We start from the raw sequence: 14,354 nt of genomic DNA on the forward strand, positions 1-14,354 counted from the left end.
CTCCAATATTTTGGCCACCTGAATCAAAGAGCTGACTCATTAGAAAAGACCCTGATGCTGGGAAAGATTGAAGGTAAGGGGAGAAGGGGACGACAGAGGATGAGATGGTTGGATGGCATCACTGACTCGATGGACATGGGTTTGGATGGACCCTGGGAGTTGGTGATAGACAGGGAAGCCTGGCATGCTGCGGTTCATGGGGTACAAAAGAGTTGGACATGACTGAGCGACTGAACTGAACTGAATATAGGGCTTCCCTAGTAGCTCAGTTGTTAAAGAATCCACCTGCAATGCAGGAGCCCCTCGTTCAATTCCTGGGACAGGAAGATCCGCTGGAGAAGGGATAGGCTACCCACTCCAGTATTCTTAGGCTTCCCTGGTGGTTCTGCTGGTAAAAAGTTCTCCAGCAATACACTAGACCTGGGTTCGATCCCTGGGTTAGGAAGATCTCCTGGAGAAGGGAAAAGCTACCTGTTCCAGTATTCTGGCCTGGAGAATTCCATGGATTGTGTAGTCCATGAGGTTGCAAAGAGATGAACACGACTGAGTGACTTTCACTTTCATATATAACCTGAAAATATTTAGTACATATTACATCCCAGAAACTGTGGAAAATGTCATGTTATGAGTCAACTCAATTCTGTATGGTATTTCTGGAAGAAAGACATTATTTCTGTATTATAGGTGAAGAAATAGAGATTCAGAGACTTTTTATGCACTTGTAAGCAGCAGTATCACTAGATCTATTAAAATTTGTATCAGATCATTAACATTCTGTTTTCTCTTAGAAGATACCCAAAACCATGTTCTACAGATGTATTCTTCAACCAATAGCTCTAAACCATAGCACGGCCAGAAACATGAGAGTTTGTTTTTATTTCTGGAGAAGATTTCTAAAGCTTAATTGGAATGTAATTTTTTTTCTATTTCTTAAGCACTTTTACACTGCTGCTACTGCTGCTACTGCTAAGTCGCTTCAGTTGTGTCCGACTCTGTGCGACCCCATAGATAGGCAGCCCATCAGGCTCCCAGTCCCTGGGATTCTCCAGGCAAGAACACTGGACAGGATTGCCATTTCCTCCTCCAATGCCTGAAAGTGAAAAGTGAAAGGGAAGTTGCTCACTCGTGTCTGACTCTTCGCGACCCCATGGACTGCAGCCTACCAGGCTCCTCCGCCCTTGGGATTTTCCAGGCAAGAGTACTGGAGTGGGGTGCCGTTGCCTTCTCTGCTTTTACACTGAAATATGTTCATTTTGGCCAATCATATGATTGTGGTAGATGGCACATAACTGAACAATTCCAGACATCTGGTTTTGGCTTACTACCTAATGACAGAGGAGACTTTTCTTTTTTAAATCAATGCATCCTTTTATTAGTTCAATTCTGCTTCTTAAAACTTTGATATTTCACTCCTAGCTCTACTATCTGGAGTCACATGAACATCTTGTGTGGGAAAAATACTTTGATTTAAGTATTTAAATGTTCTAACCATGACCTTCACCATCTCAGATGCTCTCAGGATGTTTAGCCTGGAGATGAAGAGAGGAGTTATTTTATTGATTGCTCATAAGTTATAGTTTCTACAACCTTACACTCTGTTTAGTTGTAAGAGTCAAGCATTAGTTAGGCTCTGAAGTTGAACTTACTGGCATAAACTAGTCCATGCTATTATGACTTCAGATAAACAACTCATTCATTGTGCTCCCTTTGCTCATTGTAGAATAGAGATTAAATTAGGCAACCTGCCTTTGTTAATATGTTGAAATTAAATAATTTACCTAGTACATAGTAAGTGCTCAGTATGTTGTTAATATGTTTTTTATTTTTAATAGCCCCTACACATTTTTTTGATTGTCAAAAACCTACATACAGCATAAACCTTTGAAAGTGTGGCACTTCTTCTCATCTTAGAATGTTCTCTTTTCTCTTTAGTACCATCTTGATCAGGGAGTACCATGTATTCTAGGAAGATAGGGTAAGAATTGAATTGGGTATCAACTCTCTGGATGCTCTGTGCACAGCCCCCTGTACATCACTGTATACAATGAGAGCATTTTACACACTATAGAGAATGTCTTGTCTCTACTACTCCTATTTGATTCTGAGCCTCTTCAAGATTTGGACCAAAACATAAAAACCTGCCCCCTAAATTGGATAAATATAACATCACTACAGTTTATTAAGTCTGATATAATTAGAAGAAGAAAGTCAAAGATGGTCACCTTCTTTGATTTTCACACTATTCTTCTTTTAATTCACCTAACCTTTTTATTTTTAGTCAGATGATACTAGTGGCAACTGAAACACCTCTTTCCTATCTATGGCTTTCCATAGTCAGGACACAATCAAAGCTATAAAACAAAGATTTGCACACTATCAGAATCAGTCTTGTCTTCTGGAATCTTAGTTGTGGAACAAAATAATCCAAGATTTCTATTACTGATATCAGAGATGACGCCCCTCAAAAAATTGTTAAAGTGTAACAGTAATAACTTCTACCCTGAGTGGTGTTCAGCTGTTCAGGAGCGACACTGGAGGTTAATCTATAGAAATGAATCAAAGGAACAAATGGGAGACTGGAGAAAACTGGGAGACTACAAGCCCCTCTCCAGCTTTGAGATTTTAGCCTATGCTCTGAAATCTTGAATAGTATGTTGCTGTTCAGTCACTTGGTCATGTCCAACTCTTTGCAACCCCATGGACTGCAGCACACCAGGCTTCACTGTTCTTCACCATCTCCTGGAGCTTGCTCAAACTCATGTCCATTGACTCAGTGATGCCATCCAACCATCTTGTCCTCTGTCATCCCCTTCTCCTCCTGCCTTCAATCTTTCCCAGCATCAAGGTCTTTTCTAATGAGTTGGCTCTTTGCATCAGATGGCCAAAGTGTTGGAGTTTCAGCATCTGTCCTTCCAATGAATATTCAGGATCAAATCCTTTAGGATTGATTAGTTTGATGTCCTTACAGTCCAAGGGACTCTCAAGAGTCTTCTCCAACACCACAGTTCAAAAGCATCAATTCTTTGGCACTTAGCTTTCTTTATGGTCCAACCCTCACATCCATACATGACTATTGGAAAAACCATAGTTTTGACAAGACGGACCTTTGTTGGCAAAGTATTGTCTCTGTTTTTAATATGCTGTCTAGGTTGGTTATAGCTTGACTTCCAGTGGGCAAGTGTCTTTTAATTTCATGGCAGCAGTCACCACCTCAAGTGATTTTGGAGCCCAAGAGAATAAAGTCTGTCACTGAATGGTTCTAATTAAGTTTTTTTCTAAACATTTGGAAGGGATAATTATTAATAAAGATGTAGACTTTGATAAGCTGGAACACTGCCATTATAGTACAATATCCTCTATAGTAACTCATATTAAAAAACAAAAAAATTCCCTTGACTCAATGTCCCTCCAGCTACCACCGGTGATCCTTTCTGGGCAAATGACTTAAACCTACAGGTTTCCAGTCTTCATTCTCATCATGTACTCAATACACTCCTATTAGTAGTTTGGCTTGCACTATACTACTATTAGTAGTTTGACCAGCTCTCCAAAGGTCGTCATCTAGGTATGTCCAGTGGCAATTATCAGCTTCATCTTACTTGAACAAAGCAGCATTCCACACAGTTAATTACATCTTTATGAAGCACTTTCTTCTTTGCCTTCTAAGGATCCTCAGTCTCCTGATTTTCCTATTACTTCTCTGGATACTGCTTCTCAAGTTCTTTTGCTGGCTCCTTCTAACTTAGTTCTGATGTTTACTTGGTGAAATCAGGAATAAATCTTTTGTCACTCTGTTCCAAATAAATTTTCAGTTAAAACTGTTCTCATCCAGACTCATAACTATACACACACATGATATGTTGACAGTATATATACACATCTATCTATGCCCAGGAGCAGGATTACAGGATCATATGGTAGCTCTATTTTTAGTTTTTTAAGGAACATCCATACCATTCTCCATAGTACCTGTACCAATTTATATTCTCACCAACAGCGAATGAGAGTTCCCTTTACTCCACAATCTCTCCAGCATTTATTGTTTGTAGTTTTTAAAAATTAATTTTAATCGGAGGATAACTACTTTAGAATATTGTGATGGTTTTTGCCATACATCAACATGAATTTGCCATAGGTATATGTCCCCCCCAACATCTTGAAACCCCCTGCCCTCTTCCCTCCCCACCCAGAGACATTTTGTTGATGGCAATTCCGATCTATAGGAGTGCTATCTCATTGTGGTTTTTATTTGCATTTCTCTAATAATTGGTAATATTGAACATTTTTGGTGTCTACTGGCCAACTGTATGTATTCTTTGGAGAAATATCTATTTAGGTCTTCTGCCCATTTTTTGATTGTGTTTTTGTCAAACACCAATTGCTGAAAACAGTGTCTTTTCTCCATGTCTATTCTTGTCTCCCTTGCCAAAGATTAATTGACTGTAGGCATGTGGGTTTATTTTGGGGCCCTATTCTGTTCCATTGATTCGTATGTCTGATTTGTGCCAAAACTATGCTGTTTTACTATAGCTTTCTAGTGTTGTCTTAAGTCTTGTAGGTTATGCCTCCAGATTTTTCCTCCCCCCTTATGATTACTTTGGCAATTCTAGGTCTTTTGTAGTTCCATATGAATTTTAGGATTATTTCTTCTAGTCCTGTTTTAAAAAAAAAATGTCATGGGCAATTTGATAGGGATTGCCTTAAATCTGTAGGTTGCTTTGGGTTATATGGTTATGCTAATAATATTAATTCTTCTAATCCAATATCACAGGCTATCATCCCATTTCTTTAAATTATCTTCAATATCCTTTATCAATTTTTATATTGTCAGCATAGAAGTCTTTCACATTCTTGGTCAGGTTTATTCCTAAGTATTTTATTTTTTGATTAAATTTTAGAAGGGATTGTTTTATATTTTCTTATATTTCATTGTTAGTAAAGAAATGCAACAGAGTTCTATATTTTAACCTTGTATTCTACCATTCACTACTATTCCACTATTGTATTCTACTATTCTACTATTTCACTGAATTCATTTATCAATTCTAGTAGCTTTTGTGTGGAGTGTTAAGGGTTTTTCTGTCAATATATATGGGCTCCCCTTGGGGCTCAGATGGTAAAGAATCTGCCTGCAAGACAAAAGACCCAGGTTTGATCCCTGGGTTGGGAAGATCACCTGGAGAAGGGAATGGCCACCCATCCAGTATTCCTGCCTGGAAAATTCCATTGACAGAGGAGCCTGGAGGGGCTACAGTCCATGGGGTCACAAAGACTTGGACATGACTAAGTAACTAACATTATCAATATATATAGTATATCATCTGCATATAATGACAGTTTTGCCTCTTCCCTTCCAGTGTGGATGCCTTATATTTTTACTGTCTCATTGCTGTGGTAGGACTGTGTTGAATAGAATGGTTGTCTTGTTCCAGATTTTAGCAGGAAGGACTTCAACTTTTTACCACTGAGTATTAAGTTGGCTGTGGGTTTGTCATCAATAGCTTTTATTATGTTGAGATATCTTCCTTCTATACCCACTTTGGTAAGTATGTTTATCATGAACAGATGTTGAATTTTATCAAATGCTTTTGTTGTGTATGCATCTTTTGAGGTAATCTTGTGGTTTCAGATCCTTGCACAACGTAGCGTGTAAATGTTAATAAGTCCCCTCTCCCCATCTTCTAGACCATCATGATTTCTCCTAACTGTTCTCTTGCTGTCCACTCTTTCCTTTGTTTCATTTATTTCCCCTACACAACAAAGTGATCTTTTTTAAGCCATAAATAAGTACAAGAAATGTTGCTGCTGAAGTCACTCCAAAGAATTTCCGTAACACTCCTCACACGTAACTCCTCACCGTCACTACTGGGCTTATGTGGTCTGCTGCTGCTAAGTCGCTTCAGTTGTGTCCGACTCTGTGTGACCCCATGGACTGCAGCCTACCAGGCTTCTCCGTCCATGGGATTCTCCAGGCAAGAACACTGGAGTCGGTTGCCATTTCCTTCTCCAATGCATGAAAGTGGAAAGTGAAAGTGAAGTCGCTCAGTCATGTCGGACTCTTAGAGACCCCATGGACTGTAGCCCACCAGGCTCCTCCATCCATGGGATTTTCCAGGCAACAGTACTGGAGTGGGGTGCCATTGCCTTTTCCCTTATGTGGCCTGTGTTCTGCTTATTTCTGGATTCATCACTTATCACATTCCTTAGTCACACCTTTTCAGTCTTTTTACCACTCACTGGATAAGACAAGCTTATTGGTCCTCTTCTTTCCTTGGGTGTTTGCTTACATGGTTCCTTTTTTTTCATTTGTAAAACTCACCTACCATCCCTGGACAAACCTGCACGGAGTGCACTTTGCCAGTGCACTGTCATTATACAACCTGCTTCATTTTCCCCGACAGAACTTTGACAGTAAATATTCCTCACAACCTGATGATTTCTGATTATATCTCACCAACCAGACTGTAAGCGCCATAGAAAAGATGCTTTTTTTTCCCCTCAATCTTGATCACTGCTGTATCATCAGTCCATAAAAAATCTAATAATATTTGTGTGAATTGACTCATGTTGGACTGAGCACTTGTTAATGTAAAAGCTGATAATTATCATATTAATTTCAGACAGAGATGCTGGTATCCCTCTGCACCTATTTTAAAGTTTAAAAATGCCTTAGTAGTTCTGTTATTCTAAATGCATAATCTTTTCATGCTTTCAATATGTTCCAGCAATTTTAGCAGGCTGGGGACATGCTCTATTCCACTTCACACACTGGAAAATGCCTACTACCAACACCTTCTCTCTTTGGGGTGGCTTTATAAACCATCCTCTCATCCAGACAGGAAGAGAGCAACTTCCAGGCTGAATTATCTGAATAATGGGAATGGGTGGTTCCAAGGTCTTTTGGAAAATAATTCTCAAATATTCTATACCATGTTCTATTAAACATAGAAGGGGTGGGGTTCTAATTGGCCTTCAAGTACATAAGACATTCAATTCTGCAGAACATCAATATCTTTTTACAAGTACGAGTGTTAGTCGTTCAGTCATGTTTGACTCTTTGTGACCCCATGGACAGCAGCCTACCAGGCTCCTCTGTCCATGGGATTTTCCAAGCAAGGATCCTGGAATGGTTTGCCATTTCCTTCTCCAGGGGATCTTCCTGACTTTCCTTTCGATCCCTGGGTTGAACCCAGGTCTCCTGCTGGCAGATTCTTCACCAACTGAGCTACCGGGGAAGCCCCATCTTTTTACATATTCTGACTAATTGGAACAGCATCATTTATATTTACATATGCTTACATTAGTAATATCTATTTAAGTTATTATATCCAGAACAGGACATTCCTAATAAGTGAAGCATCTACTATAAAAATATTTCTATGAATTTAAATAGACTTATGTAGATATAACATATCCATGAGTTTAAAAAGTCTTATAGTCCCAACCATATTATTGTATTAACTTAATAGCAGCATATTCTCTAGATTTAAAGCTCAAACTTTGCCATCCAATTATAAACATTGCTATTACTTTAGCCAGAGATATGTTTGATATTAGATATTTTAACTTGGTATAAAATAAGGTACTTTAAGTGATGAAAAAGCCCATCTTTGGAAAGAAAGTGTTGTGCAGATTAATGAAATTATGTGAGAGGCACTTTAGTCTCCTCAGAAATGTATTAAAAGGAAAATACATATTATTAACTGATTTAGAAACAGCTAAAATGGAACTTCTTAAATAGTAATTGCTGTTTTAAAATGCTTAGCAGACTCCAAGCATATAAAGTAAGAGCAGATGATTCTTTGTGTGGGCGCATCTCCCTTCTTTACGGTTCATGGCGAAGAGTCCCACACATTGCTTCCAGTGACGGTCATTGTGGACATTTTCATAGACCACCCAGAGGGTTCCGCACTCCATCTCCATGCAAGCTGGTATCTGCCTTACTGCAGAGTAGGTGGTGGTGTGCTAGGCCTGACAAGCAGAGCTACACAGTAACTGCAGATGCCATTTCCTAGAGCATCAATTTTACTAGCTGATTTTAGAGAAAACTAATGTTTTCTATATTTAAACTAACATGACTGTATTATGAGTGGAGTATAAAATTTACATGATTTTTTCAAATAAATCCAGAGACTTAAAAGAAATCCCCCTCTTCTAGTGGGTTGAGAGCCTCTGGAGGTTCTCCCTCTCTCTTCTGCTATTAGAATAATTCAGTGGGAAAAGTTTGTGAAACATAGCATCACTCTTTGATATTCGACATTAAATAAAAATGAATCTCTGTCAAGATGGCAGCTATGCATATTCTATACAAACTTGCTTACTTCTCTTTCCTCAGGGCCAGCTCCAGCCTGAATTTTGGTTGGAAGAACTTCGTATTCAGGGAACTCATTCCTTTGTCTTTCTCTGCCTCTTCTTCCCTCTCCTTTTTCTCTTTATTTCTCATTAATCTCTATTTCTTATTCTTCCTTCCTCTATCTTTCCCTTTCATTCTCCCATTCTCTCACTCTTTTTTCTTTCTTTCCTTTGAATATTTATCAGATACCTCATATCTCAGGCACTGAGTTAGCACTGTGGTTATAAAGATGGGAGATGAGATCATCATTAAATTCTGCCATAAGCTCCAGGACAGAATGACCTGTATTTTTTCATAGTTATGTCACTTGTGCCTTACACAATGGATAGCATATATAAGATACTTAATATTTATCAATAAGCAAATGAAGCACTGTATGTTCATTATTATCAAAAAGGACATTACTAGAATACATGCATTTTATTGATCCTATCTTATGAAACCTGGACTCACTCATAAATGAGGAAAGAACTGAGCATGCTGCTGCTTCCCAGAAAGTATGCACAGCATTGAATCTTCATTTTGGTTTGGAATGAAATGAATGCAGTCTGGCAGGAATAAAAAGAAAGAACATCCCATACAGGAAAGAAAGCACATTCAAAGACAATAAGGCAAGAAATGGCATGGTGTGTTCAACAAATGACTAGACTTTATTTCATTGTGGTTTATTGCACAAAGAAGATAGGTGCATGAGAGTCAAGTATAGATTGGTTGGTATAAATAATGCAAAATATCTTGGAAAAACAGAACGAAATGACCTTATGTAACATGTCAAATATTTCTGCATCTCTTACCCTTGATGCTCATTTTCTTCCTCATGTTTTCTCAGGGTTGTAAATAACAGTTACCCTATTCACACTGTTAAGTGTCAAATAATGACTTGATGGAGTTATGACTCACATTGCAGCGGGGTCATGCAGGCTACATTAATAGGTGGGGCTGCTGGGAATAAGTTTTAAAGAAGGTAGTTGATGGTTTCATTGCTCATGCCCCTGGTTAAAATGACAATATTTTTCAATTGTTCCCATGCAGGTATATGGGTAGAGGATCAGGGGTTATCAGGTATCTTTATTTTCAAAAGCTACTGGCTATCCATGCTGGAATATAAAGTACACAATGTTTAAATGTTCGTCAACTACATTTTTTATTGCTACTGTAACAAGTTGCTGCAAATGTGGTAGCTTGAAGCATATTATCTTATGGTTCTCCCATCTCAGATTCTTAAGCTAACTCATATCAGCAAAGTGCTTTTGCAATGAGAAATAACATTCACAGGTTTCTGAGACAAGAATTCCAACATTCTGAGTGGTGGGGTGGGGAATCTGTCTACCATTCATGAGCTTGCATATCTGTTTTTATCATTGTATAAATCAATACCAATAGCCAGGGGAAACAAGCAACAATATCCAGGGTTTTAAAGCCAACTTTCATTAATACCTCGGAGAAGGCAATGGCACCCCTCTCCAATACTCTTGCCTGGAGAATCCCGTGGACGGAGAAGCCTGGTAGGCTGCAGTTCCTGGGGTCGCGAAGAGTCGGACACGACTGAGCAACTTCTCTTTCACTTTTCACTTTCATGCATTGGAGAAGGAAATGGCAACCCTCTCCAGTGTTCTTGCCTGGAGAACCCCAGGGATAGGGGAATCTGGTGGACTTCCATCTATGGGGTCACACAGAGTCAGACACGACCGAAGCGACTTAGCTTAGCATTCATACTTAATATAGCAATTATGTCAACGTTTTTTTTTTCCTTCAGAAAGTCCAACTCCATGATTAAAGCTGAAGAATCCTTAAATGGAGAAATGTCTGTTATCCTCAACAGGTTGATTGAGGGATTTTATTGCTTTGACTCCTTGTATTCATTTGTTCAGTGAATATTAAGTGCCTATTGTTTTTGCTACTTTGGATTACAATAATTAATGATTTAAAAAAAAAAATTGATGGATATGAGTTTCCATTTGAAGATAAAAACTAATCATTCTTGCCCTCTTTTGGTTTACCCACTAGAATTTCAAATTTTCTTCCATGAAAGAATTCATGAGCCTTGGTTTTTTTTCTCTTCTCTCCCTTCTATTGTTTAACCCTAAGTAGTGGATCCGTGAGAAGTTTTGCTTACAAATCATGGTAAGTATTTTAAAGAGAAAATAATGTACTGATGAAGTAAATGTTCTCATTCACCTCTCCAAAGATTTGTCTGAGATGTTTTGCTAACTTGTCAAATTTAAAATATGCACTCAATCTCTATACATTTTTTTCAAGTTTTGTTAGTTTAAAATTATTCCAAAATAGATACTTGATATGACAGACATATATATGCAAAGTTCTTGCATATAGCTTCCGTGTCTTACTGACCTCTTTATCCCTAGCATATGATATCATGCTTGGGATATGTAAGTTATCAGTGAATGTTGCTCATGGAAACTGATTCAAAGATGGAAAAGAAAGTGTGGATTACTCTGACACTTTTTTTTTCAATTCAACACTGTAAATCATTTTGTTTTCCATTTTCATGGAACTTTTCTAACACCTTCACAGGGGGACAGGGGACAAAGAAATGATATTTTACTTGCAGATAAGGGTGGTATCTGGTTCTTTAGAAAAGTCTAATCTCAAATCTAGCTGCCTTTTTAAAATGTTTATTTTGCAGTGGACTATAGTTGATTTACATTGTTGTGTGTCAGGTGTATAACAGAAGGATTCGGTTATATATATATTTATATTTTCAAGTTCTTTTCTCATTTTGGTTACTGCTGAATATTGAAAAGAGTTCCCTGTGCTATATAGTAGGTCCTTGTTGACTATTTAAATAAAGTAGTATATATATGTCACTCCCAAATTCCCAATTTATCCCCTGACCCACCTTTGGCAACTATAAGTTTGTTTTCTAAGTCTGTGAGTCTATTTCTGTTTTGCAAATACATTCATTTGTATCACCTTTTTAGATCCTTATATAAGCAATATCTTATATTTGTCTTACTTTACTTAGTGTGATAATCACCAGGTCTTCCATGTTACTATATTTTTTTTTCTTTTTTAATGGTTAACTAATAAATCATTATATATAAGTACCACATCTTCTTTATCCATTCCTCTGCTGATGGACATTTAGGTTGCTTCCATATCTTCACTGTTGTAAACAGAGCTGCAGTAAACACTGGGGAGCATGTATCCTTTTGAATCATGGTTTTCTCCAGACATAGGCCCAGGAATGGGATTGCTGAATCATATGATAGTTCTATTTTTAGCTTTTTAAGGAACCTCCATAGTGTTCTCCATAGTGCCTGTACCAGTTTACATTCTCACCAACAGCATAGGAAGGTTCCCTTTCTGAATACCCTCTGCAGCATTTATTGTTTGTAGATTTTTTGATGCTGGCCGTTCTGACAGGTGTTAGGTCCTATCTCATTGTAGTTCTGGTCTGCATTTCTCTTCATAGTTAGCAGTGTTGAGCATATTTTCATATGTCTCTTGGCCATCTGCTAGGGTCCAGCCCTGGTGGATCCAGGGAATTTGAAGGGGAGACGGCTTCGGCGATCAGGATACAGTAGAATTAAAGATATAAAGAGTGGTTAAATAAGGATAGCTCAGTGAGAAAATTCAGTGGAGAAAATAGGCTGAATAACTTGGTTTACGTGGAAAGCCAATAAAATTCCAAGACAAGGAATTTGTGTCACCTATGTAGGCCGCAGGCGTCTTCTAGTTCTCCCGAAGGAGAGGAGACACTAAGGCCTCCCCGGTCAGATCTCAGAAATCCAGGCATAATTAGTAGGCTTGACGAGCCTCCACTCTCCAGATGGGAATTCAGCCAGAAAGTGAGAGAAAGAACATGAGGAGACCAGTCGTTCTAGAAACTGATCCGTTTCTTTATTTTCCAGGGTCCGCTTTTATACACAGAGATGTAATACAAAAGTCATGTGGGGTCAGCAGTCCTGACTTTTATCAAAATAAGGTGCTTCATACAAATGTATACAAAGGTCTTACGGGTTTTACATCATCTTCTGGCCAGGGGGCCTGTTAACAATTCATGACCCTCTCCTTGTGATAGCAGTCAGTCAATCAGAACACTTATTTCTCCAGGGGTAATTATTCTTAAAACAGATGCCACCTTCTGAAGGCACCAGAATGGTTACATTCTTATAGGGTGAGGGTGCAGTAGGTTTTAATTAAGGAAATAATTTGTTTAGCCTAAAGTCTAATGTGATTAATATCAAAGGTTAATACTTATTTCTCCTATATGCTAGTTATATTCATTAATGTATATAAGGGCAGGGGATGTGGAGACTTAGCAGCAAACACTGGCCCAACAAATGAAAACCCTTCACCGATACAATTTCTAATCAATCTTTTAACTGCTCAAAGGAATCTGTATTTAGACAGTTTAGAACATCTCATGCCTCTCACTGTTGGGAGGCTCTGAACAATCACATGTGGCCGGAAGAACCTGTTCAGGCAGGCTAGAGAACTCCCAAAGGAGTTTGTGAACTAAAACACTCTTGTCACACCCAAGAACTTTATTAACTGGAGCTGTAAATTAACTCCTTTTCAGAGAGAGAGATGGTGGTGGGGGACAGCTGCCCATAAAGTCAGAGGTGTAGGTGAGAGCACAAAGCAGTAAAGTAGGCAGACTCTGGTTTTGGGGGTAGATGCTCGAGAATTTCCAGGGGGGACTCCTGAGGCTCGATCCCATCTTTGCGTATGCCGAGCCCCCTTCCTCATGACCTTTGCCATGGGTGGAGTTCCTCACGCTGGCTCCCGGCAGCCATCTGTATGTCTTCTTTGGAGAAATGTCTGTTTAGGTCTTCTGCTCATTTTTATTCTCTTTTTAGAGCTGCAGGAGCTGTTTCTAAATTTTGGAAATTAATCCTTTGTCCACTCTATTATTTGCAATTATTTTCTCCCATTCTGTGGGTGGCCTTTCTTTTTGTTTATGGTTTCCTAACCTGAGCAAAAAGCTTTTGAATTTAATTAGATCCCATTTGTTCATCTTTTTTTTTTTTTCCCCATTACTATAGGAGATGGATCAAAAAAGATACTGCTACAACTTATGTCAAAGAGTGTTCTGACTTTGTTTCCCTCTGAGAGTTATAGTATCCTGTCTTAGCTCTGGGAGTTGACGATGGACAGGGAAGCCTGGTGTGCTGCAGTCCATGGGACCGCAAAGTATAGGACACGACTGAGTGACTGAACCCATTTTAGTTTTGTGTATGGTGTTAAGAATGTTCTAATTTCATTCTTTTACATGTAGCTGTGTGGTTATCCCAGCACCGCTTATTGAGGAGACTGTCTTTTCTCCATGGTATAGTCTTGCCTTTGTTACAGATTAATTGACCATGCATGTGTGGTTTTATTTGTGGACTTTCCATTCTGTTCCACTGATCTATATTTCTGTTTTGTGCTATTACTATACTGTCTTGATTACCATAACTTTGCAGTACAGTCTGAAGTTAGGGAGCTTGATTCCTTCAACTCCATTTTTCTTTCTCAAGACTGCTTTGGCTTTTTTGAGGTCTTTTGTTTCCTCCATACAGATTTTAAGATTTTTTGCTCTAGTTCTATGAAAAATGCCATTGGTAATTTTATAGGAACTGCACTGTATCTGTAGGTTGTCTTGAGTAATAGTCATTTTGACAATATTGATTCTTCCAACCCAAGATCATGATATAGCTTTCCATCTGTTTGTGTCATCTTTGATTTCTTTCATCAGTGTATTATATTTTTCAGAATACAGGTCTTTTGTCTCCTAAGGTAGGTTTATTCCTGGTTATTCTTTTTCATGTGATGGTACATGGGATTGTTTCTTTAATTTTCTATTTCTGATCTCTCATTGTTAATGTATAGAAATGTAACAGATTTCTGTGTATTAATTCTGTATCCTACAACTCTACCAAACTCATTGATGAGCTCTAGTCATTTTCTGGTAGCATCTTTAGGATTTTCCATGTATAGAATCATGCCACCTACAAACAGTGACAGTTTTATTTATTTTCCAATTTAATACCTT

This window comes from Bubalus bubalis, chromosome 18 (genome assembly GCF_019923935.1).
Source record: "Bubalus bubalis isolate 160015118507 breed Murrah chromosome 18, NDDB_SH_1, whole genome shotgun sequence".
Classification (NCBI taxonomy): Eukaryota; Metazoa; Chordata; class Mammalia; order Artiodactyla; family Bovidae; genus Bubalus; species Bubalus bubalis.